The sequence below is a fragment of the Onychostruthus taczanowskii genome, unplaced genomic scaffold (assembly GCF_017590055.1).
Source record: "Onychostruthus taczanowskii isolate IOZ18803 unplaced genomic scaffold, ASM1759005v1 scaffold38, whole genome shotgun sequence".
NCBI lineage: Eukaryota > Metazoa > Chordata > Aves > Passeriformes > Passeridae > Onychostruthus > Onychostruthus taczanowskii.
Window position 1 is genome coordinate 2,598,133 of NW_024501237.1, and position 9,451 is coordinate 2,607,583.

Genomic DNA, 9,451 nt, shown 5'->3' on the forward strand with positions numbered 1-9,451 from the left:
CCCCAAAGTGTCCTGTATTGCATTGATCCAGAAATGTGTAGAAAAGAGACTTTTACTGAAAGGTTGATTTGATTTAGCCACAGCTAAAAGGGTATCACTGTGTAAGCTGCCTGTCTGTCAGTCAAGTTTTGTACCAGGTTGAATATGTGAGACTGGTCAAAAGAAAGGGTGTATGCATAATAGAAGTTGCCTAGAGAATCAGACCGTGATGTGCATTTCCCTTACTGCTTCAAAGAGCCATGTGCCTTTCTTAAAATGTTTTGCTTTTGTGTAGTGTGAAGATAAAATAGATGGACAAAAAGCTTTTACCTTGCAGGGAAAAAATGCAGATAGATGTTGTGCATTCGTGGCTTATACAGGAAAACTCTGTGTTATGAACCCCAGCTGCTGTTGAAGCAGGAATGTTCCTGGGTTTCATGTGGGGTTTATGGGATGGATGCATCTGCAGCCACTGTTTGGATTTATTTCAGCTCCTGCTGAGACAAAGTCCAATCTAAATTTCCAGGCTGAAGCTGCCGCAGCTTTAGCACATTTCCCACAGTGGATGGAAAACCACCCAGGCAACTTGTACTGTGTGCTCAGGGTTCAGTTACCCATGGCTGCTGGATCATCTCCCTGGCTGCTGGGAGTGACTTCTCCCACTGGGAAGGGGAAAATGAGGGAGGGAATGCCTCAGAGGCAGTTCCATGGTTTGTTGCATGGTTATAATTATTTCTCACTGGTGGGTGACTATCGGTTTGACAGCAAATCAATTTAAATATTTTGCATAGCCTTCAGCCTGAATAAGGCAATAGAATATTTTCCATTGAATTTAATGAAGGTTGGATGGAGCCCTTGAAAGAAGACACTACACATTTAGCTGGTTTTGTTTCTCTGCCTGTTTGCAAATTATTATGGAAATTTGCAGCCAGCAAAGCCTCTGCAAAGTGGAATCAGAGAGGATGGAGCAGAGGCTGTAAGCTGGGACTCCAGATGGTTGCGACTTAACTTATTTGTTTAGTAATACCAAAGACAAAACTTTACTTTCAGGATTTAGACAAAGCACTAGACATTATGTATTTGTGTTTCTCTGTGCATCTCTTTCTCTCATAAATATTTTTATTACAGTCAAAATAATATTGTGCCAAGTTTTATAAAAAGCTTTTGAATGTATTTTTCCATTGTATTTATATGTAGTTTCCTTATATATACATATATAAAAATAATAATGGGGGGAATATATGGTTTTTTAAGTGAAAAATTATCTGTATGATAAGTTTAGTGCAGTTAGTATTAAGTCTGTGCAGCTGTGGGATATATTTCCTTTCTAAAATTTTACTTAGCTTGTTTATTTGTGTGCAAATAAAGTAAGCTTACAATGTAATGAGATGAACATTAATTTTTACAAGCACATTCCATACATCAGTCCAGATTTATAAGACTGGATTTATACTTCTTGTCTATGTGATTCAGAAGAGACTGAGGCAGAAAAGGCTACCCTGGAGAGAGAGCCACTGATGTAATTTCTTGCAGCATGTCCTGCACTCAGATTTTGTTTTCCCTAGTGGATGTTGAGAAAATGAATGTAATAACTGAGGCCACAGATTATTTTGTATTTTTGTAAAGTTCCCATGTACATTCAATTCATTCTAGTTCTGACATGTATGCAGTTGACTGAGGGGAAATTTTCCAGAAACAAGCAGAAGCTGATACAGGAGAGACTAAACATACTTATCTCACACCATCTGTCTTACAGACAGATGTGCTTCAGACTTCAGCCCAACACCAGTGGAGTTATGCTGATGTAAAACAAGGGGATGAGTGAGTCAGGCTCAAGTCGTGTCACAGTGCAGGAGATCATGGGAGAATTGAATGGACAATTAGGATGATGATGATCAGATTAAGCCTATTGCTGCGTTTTCTAATTTAAAGTCATTGAATAAGGGATTTTGACATTCAGGTTTTGGGCATGCTGTGGATATGTTAGTAATTGTCTGAGTTCTGTCCCTGGTGTTCTTCCCTGTGCTTTGCCTTTCTGTCCTGTCAGCTTTGCTTTTATGGTGTGGCTCCCTCAGAAACTCAGCTGTAGCTGTGCTTTTTTCCCTGCACTTCTGCCACAAGAGAACCTGCCTTAGGAGGCAGGAGGGATGGAGATTGTTCCTGACAGAGAACAGTTAGCCTGGGCTGGTGAGATGCAAGTGCCTTCCCCCAACTACCAGATCAGAGTGGAGATACGGGTGAGCACTTCAGAGAGGCAGGAACAGCAGCAGAGTGAGAGGATACAGTGCAGTGGCAAGAAGAACTTTTATCTTTGTCTGACAAAGTCCTGAGAGATTTAAGTCCCTTGATGATTTTGAAGTCCCTCTAGAGAGCTGTGTGTTACTTTGGGTTTTGACTCCTTTGACAGTTTGACAATTTGCCTTCCTCAAAATTGTGTAGAAAGTGTGGGAAAGAAGAGAAAATTAAAACCAGCCTTCCCAACTGTAATATAGCACACTGTCCTGAATTCTTCCTCCCTTCCCACATTTTGCAAGGCACCACAAGACTGGAACTCTTTCTTTCTTAAATTCCTTGTGCCTGCATGTTGTAGCACAGTTGTTTTGTTTCCTGGCATGGATCTGAACATTTCTGATTGACTTCTTTACATCTTGGTATAGAGCTAAACCAGTAGGTGTAAATCAACATGCACACAGGAATGCACCCAGTACGGACATTTGTTTCCCAGTTGTATTTCTCACCACCAAAGTGGCTTCATGTCCACGTTCAGGGATGTTGTTCCCATGGTTGTGGTGCCATTCTTGTAACCAAAAGAAGAGTGAGGGCTTGGTTCTTCTGTACATCATGGGAAAGATGGTGCCAGACATGGAGTTCAAGGCAAACTGAGCTGCACACCAGGCATGGAAAAGGTGGGTCATTATGTTCTTGTAAACCCTTTATTGTTTGCCACATAAATATTGCCCAGCTGTCTGTCTTGGGGATAGCAGCAAGACAGCAGCTATCCAGGATTGAACTCAGGGGTCAGGTGCATCCTTTGGCAGAATTCCCAAACGTGAGCTCATTGTGACTCCTGATGTGCAGTGGCTCTGCGTCAAGCTCTCTGAAATCTATTTTGCAATGAGCTCACTACGAATTGATTAGATTCAGCTGGGTTTATTGGTTGAGCTTGTGAGATTCTTAACAATGGGCATTGTCACACTGAATTTTATAAACTATGGATTTATTGGAGCAGCTGTTACAAGACAACTGTTGGATACTACTGCATCTGATTTTGCGTGCAGAGCCTGATGCCTACAGAAAATCCGAAATTCCAGCTTAGCAGGTGGCATCCCCCACGTGTCCTAATGACACCAGGCCCAGGAGTGAATCCTATTGTACAGTGAGCCTGTGCACATCACTACTTCTGGCTCTCCTTAAAGCCAAGCCGGGAGTCCACAGAGCCCCACACCTGAGAGATGGGCTTTTTTCATTACAATAAACAGCAGTGTATTCTGTTGTCTGCAACTGACTGTCTTCTCAGCCAGGAGAAAAAGCACAGCTTTGTCTTCCAGTTTTAAACTCCACCTGTTTTGCACATAGATTTGGCTTTTCTCCTGGCCACTTCCCTTAGAGAATGCTTGCAGATTTGAGCCCTGGTCAAAAAATGGCTTAATGATTTTCAAGTTCTTTCTGCCTAAGACTTATCAGGGTGCTGCTCTTTATATTTGATGTATAGAGGTACAGCACAGAAAACCCAAACCATCCAAACAAAAAAACTCCAAAATACCCCACATTATCATTGTCTCTTCCTGAATGTTCTTAAAGCTCTCACTGCAAAAGACTCCTAATGGTCTAAAGCCAAAAGAGGCTAGAATTTGGCCTGTCCTTTTTTTTTCACAGGCTGATGGTGGCTGGTGACTTGCTGATTTCCCCACACAGGATGTTTTCCCTTGACAATTTCATACCACAGCAAAGGAAAGAAAAGGCATTTTGAAAAGGAAGAGAACACAGTTCCACAAGAATTCCCCTAGGGGTCGGTGTAATCATGAAATCTGGTACTTTTGGATGAAACACTCATCCCTTAAAGAGGACTGAACCCTGGAAAGAAAAACTTGCATTTAACAGTTGTTATAATGTGCAAAAGGAGTAGCAGCAACGTAACTGATTAATTTAACAGATTTAACTAATTTAACAACCACGTTAAGGAAAAGGGAGAGAATGTGGGAGGCTGAAATTTGCAGCCAAGAAGTGCAACAGTGAGAGCAGAGGATCTGGAAACAAACCAGCTTGAAAGGGAAATACTGTGGGTGTGCCAATCAGGCAGGCAAGGCAAAAGCCAGAAACCTGAGAAGGCCTTTTCAGTCCCCTCACCACCTCAAGGAACATTTGAACCAGAAATTTTATGAAAATGTACTTTTCTCCTCTTTTTAAGAGGAGAGAAAGACAACATCTAACTTGTTAACTATTCTGCATAAATATATATAGAAATGTCAAAAAGTGATAAGCACTTCCAATTTATTGCTCTGGTACTTGAACTGTGAAAATATTGAAGGAGAAGGAAATGGATTACTGAATAGTGTGTTCATAGAGCTGCTGCCACCCAGTGTCAAGTGAAAGTATAAATATAATTAGAAAGGCTACAGAGATAGAATTTCAACCAAAGGTTTAGAAAAGGCAGTTTAAAGCAGTAAAAACCCTTAACCAGACATGCTTAAAGGATCAAATACCACACTGCTGGGCTTGAACCTTCCCCTCTTTCAGTAAAGGAGCTGCTTGTTTCATTACAAAGCAAAGTTTATTTGTCATCAGATAAGCATCGTGACTTGAAGAGAGATAAGAGCATCAGGTTTTAGCCATGACCGGCTGGCTTGTGTCCCCAGTTCTCATAGCCTGCCCTACTCCCTGGCTGAGGCAGTGGGATCACCCTGAGGTGATCCCTGTGCCCCTTTGCACTGATGCAGGTAATATAGGGCTGCACTTGCTTGCTGCAGCTCTCCCCTGGCACCTTCCCATCCCCTGCTCAGGCAGGGTCTGTGCCAGCAGGACAGGAGTTCCTGTTGTCATTTCTCCCTTGGCCCTGGCTAACAGAGGCCGTGGATAGCAGATGCTCCTCTGTTCAGCAGGGCTGGAAGGCAGCCCTGGCTGATGGACACCACAGCTTGTTGCAGTTCCAGCTAATGGACACCCCAGTGACTGGATGCTCTGGATAAGAGGCTCGCGCTTCCTACAGCTCTTGCTGACAGAGGGTCCAGCATGTTACTACTCAGGAAGCCCCAGCTAACTTCAGTTGCTGCTTCTTAAAGCTCTGGCTCTGTCTTGCAGCTCCAGCTCCTGCACAGTTGTGAGGAGAGATGCTGCTGCTGCTCAGTTCAGGTAATTTCAATTCCAGTCACTGAACACTCCAGCTTCTTATAGCTTTGGCTGGTTTTCAGTTGAAGGTGATTTCAGGTCCAGCATGTTGAAATTCCTGCTTTTGTGCAGCAGTTCTGGCTTCCTACCGCTCCAGCTGATAGACATAGGCTTATTTGGATTACCAGTTCATTCCAGCTCCGCTTTGTTGAAGCTCTACCTCCAATACTGGATGCTCAGAAAAAGTTTCTCCTGCTTCTTACAGTATCTGCTGATGGACATTTTCCAGCATGTTACTGCTCAAGTGATTTGAAGTCATAGGTTAGTTCAGCTCCGGCTTCTTGAGACTCCAGCTCTACACAGCACCTCTGGTCACTGGCCGGAAGAGTGGGAGCACTGGTGGGACAATATTTTTTTGGGAGGGCACATGTACTTCTGTTGGGAAACCAAAGGCTCTTGAATCCCCATACCCACTGCCTTCCCAAAAAGGCAGCCATGGGCCTCCTGGGAATCAGGAGAAACCAGCGTCCAGGGTTCTAGTGACTCATGCAGGCACTGATTCATTTAATGGAATATAAATCCAGGCCAGCACACCATCGACCCCGTGGATCTCATCACAAGATTTTGTCAGCACTGGCTGCAAGTATGTGCTCAGTATCCAGGGGCAGGTGAGAGCAACATCATCTTCTGTCAATTCCCTTGGATGCAGAACATAAAAGCTCTTTTTGGATGGCCTGTCACACAGTTATCAGCTCCTGCCCTAAAGCTTGTTTGGGTTTGGATTTATTCTAGGGCAGTTCCTGCAGAAAATACTGTTGTGTGCTTGCTGGCCAGCCAGGACTGGAGGCAGAGGGAGATGTGTGAATGGATGGCCACGTGTTCCCAGCTGGCAGCAAACACAAAGCCCAACCAGTGTGCAAGTGGCTGAGCAGACAGTGCAGGAGCCATGCAGGCATGCATGACAGGCACGGGCTCAGCTCAGGCATGAGCACGGATAGCTTTATGCATGAACAACCCATGACACCATGAACAGCATCCCATCCTTTCACGCGGGAATGTCCTAAAGCTTCACGCATTAGTGCCCCATCAGTGCCCAATTTATTCAGACCTTAGCATCCAATCACTCCATGCACAAGCACTCAATCTATTGACAACCAAGCCTTTAGACAGAACCCCGTGGATCTCATCACAAGCTTTTTGTCATCACTGGCTGCAAATATGTGCTCAGTATCCAGGGACAGGTGAGAGCAACATCATCTTCTGTCAATTCCCTTGGATGCAGAACATAAAAGCTCTTTTTGGATGGCCTGTCACACAGTTATCAGCTCCTGCCCTAAAGCTTGTTTGGGTTTGGATTTATTCTAGGGCAGTTCCTGCAGAAAATACTGTTGTGTGCTTGCTGGCCAGCCAGGACTGGAGGCAGAGGGAGATGTGTGAATGGATGGCCACGTGTTCCCAGCTGGCAGCAAACACAAAGCCCAACCAGTGTGCAAGTGGCTGAGCAGACAGTGCAGGAGCCATGCAGGCATGCATGACAGGCACGGGCTCAGCTCAGGCATGAGCACGGATAGCTTTATGCATGAACAACCCATGACACCATGAACAGCATCCCATCCTTTCACACGGGAATGTCCTAAAGCTTCACGCATTAGTGCCCCATCAGTGCTCAATTCATTCAGACCTTAGCATCCAATCACTCCATGCACAAGCACTCAATCTATTGACAACCAAGCCTTTAGACAGCTCACATGAGCACCCAATTAATTCATGCCCCAGTGCTCAATCAGCTCACACAGGAGCAGCTGTTTCTCATGCACCCACAGCACATGCATCAGTGCTGTGCTGGGCAGAAATTGCAGGGTTCGGGTCAGTGCTGCCATATTCACACCCTCTGGCACTTCTTACTGCAGGTGCTTCTCCACTAAAAATTGGCTCTTTCAGGAGCATCAGAACTACATTCAAGGTCCCTGTGCTCGCCCAGAGCTGCACAAAGAACCCTCCTCTTTTCCCACAGCACTGAAGGGCTGAGGAGCGTGGGCCAGCAGGGGCCAACACACCTGCCCAGCCCCGGGAAGAGGTAGAAGTGTCTTTGCTGGCCCTGTGCCCAGCACCTGACTTTGCCTATCAGAGTTCAGCACTGCCCCATCTTTGCCCTTGCTTTCTTCAAGGGTTGTACCAGAGTCACACAATTTCTCACTCTGAGGTAAAAGAATGTTAGTTTTTCCTTACTAAAAAGGTTAGAGTGAGCTACAGAGGGAAGTCACCTTTTGAAGATTATTTGATTGCAAATCTCTATCCACAAGCCTATACTGCTCTGTAAGAAAATGAGGACATTTTCTCAAAATGCTTTGCTACTCAGTCACAAACCCACAGCTTGAAGAGAGAACTGATTGTAATTCTTAGCACGGCATGAATTTCAATGGTCATCCAAGAGAAAACCATCTGCAGAATAAAATCCTGAAAATAACAGTGTACAGGTCTTTTGCAGCAAACACATTCGTGTGAGCACATTATCACCTGGCTGCTCTAGTGCTGGGATAATGGGATGACCATGGAATTAGAAGGCAGGGAAGCCAAGCTGCTGGGATCACAGGCTGAGACCATCAGCCTGACCAGAACATGCTGTCTGTATGTAACACTGAAATTCCTCCAGCAAGAATAAAATACAAGTTCTATCTCTATGTACAAAGGTTGCAACAACTATCTTACCTTACAGAGGACATGCAGGGAACCTTGCCAACTCTAACTTCAAGCACAAAGTTTACAAGTACTTATGTGATACGGCACTTGAAGTGAAAACTAGCCCTGTGCTTCCAGAGGTGCAGCACAGAGCAGTGACAGTCCCAGCTCAGCTGCCCTTTTGCACTGCTCCTAAGCAAGGCAGCGTGATGAGAGACCATTTGCCAAAGGGTACTCCCGGCTGAGAAACTGCAAATTCCAATTTACAAGACTGAAACTCCAAGGCCACCAGAAAAATGTTGCTCCTCGTTGCTCACAAGAGCCAAAGTTGGTCTTAACTTCCCATACATCTGGAAATCAAAGAGCTCAGCCAACACAACACTTCATTGCCTACACAGTGAGATAGGAAAGCTGTGCAGTGATAATGAGACTGCACTGACAGAAAGCTCACAGCTCTTCTACCACAGCTGACAGGGAAGGTTCCAGATGCCTACTTTCCAGAGACTTCAAATTTTTCTAATACTAATAAAAGCTAATCAAACATTTGTACGTTACTTGCTCTCCTTGCCAAGCTGTGTGCAGCTGTACTGGACATCTGAGCAGTAGCTGGGGTTATGTAACCTACCCCTGCCCCAAAACCAACTCAAAGAGAGCATTCAGGATGTTATCCAGCTGCAGGTCGAAAAGAACATTACCTAGGAAGTTCCTCAGCAAGTGTAAGCAGCAGAGTAGAGTCTCTCTCAGAAGTATATACATACATATACCCAGCGTAGCATGTTCAGTGAGTCATCAAGAACAGCAGCTCTTCAACAGTGAACAGAGACTAGGGACAAAAAATACATTCCTGTAGCCAAGTGCATTTGAGAACTAGGCAAAGACTGAAAAATACAAAGGCTTAATACATTTATTAGTAACTGCTGGAATGTACTTTAGAATAGGCTACAATCTTCATGCACAAGGAATTCATGGTAAGTACTGGCCAAGCATTGCAAAGCACAGGTTAAATAGAAAGCTGAAACAGCATGCACAACCTCCACAGGCTTATTAAACTTCTGAGCATGTAAATCCATCTCTCTCTTGTCCAACCAACCTGCTTTCAGTCCTATTTAATCCTACAAAGGCCAAAATTAATGTTTTAGAAAGGGACAGGAGACAGCAGCTATTTGCTAGTAGCAGGCAGGAAGCAAGTCCAGGTGATAGTTCCCTCCCTGCTCAGGGGTTAATTCCACTCCACTGTGAGCAAAGCTGTCAAGAAGAAAACTCAGCTTTCATCTCTTACTGCAAAGGAAACAGCAGATGCCTATAGAACATGTCATACTTCAGACACCTTTTTCTTCTGAAGGGGCCATAAAAGCAAACGAGTAACCTAACGTGACCCAGGTGGTTACAGAACTCCCTACATCTCCACTTGATCACAGAACAAGCTAAGTTATTATATGTTCATATAGGTACATACTTGCTAATAACA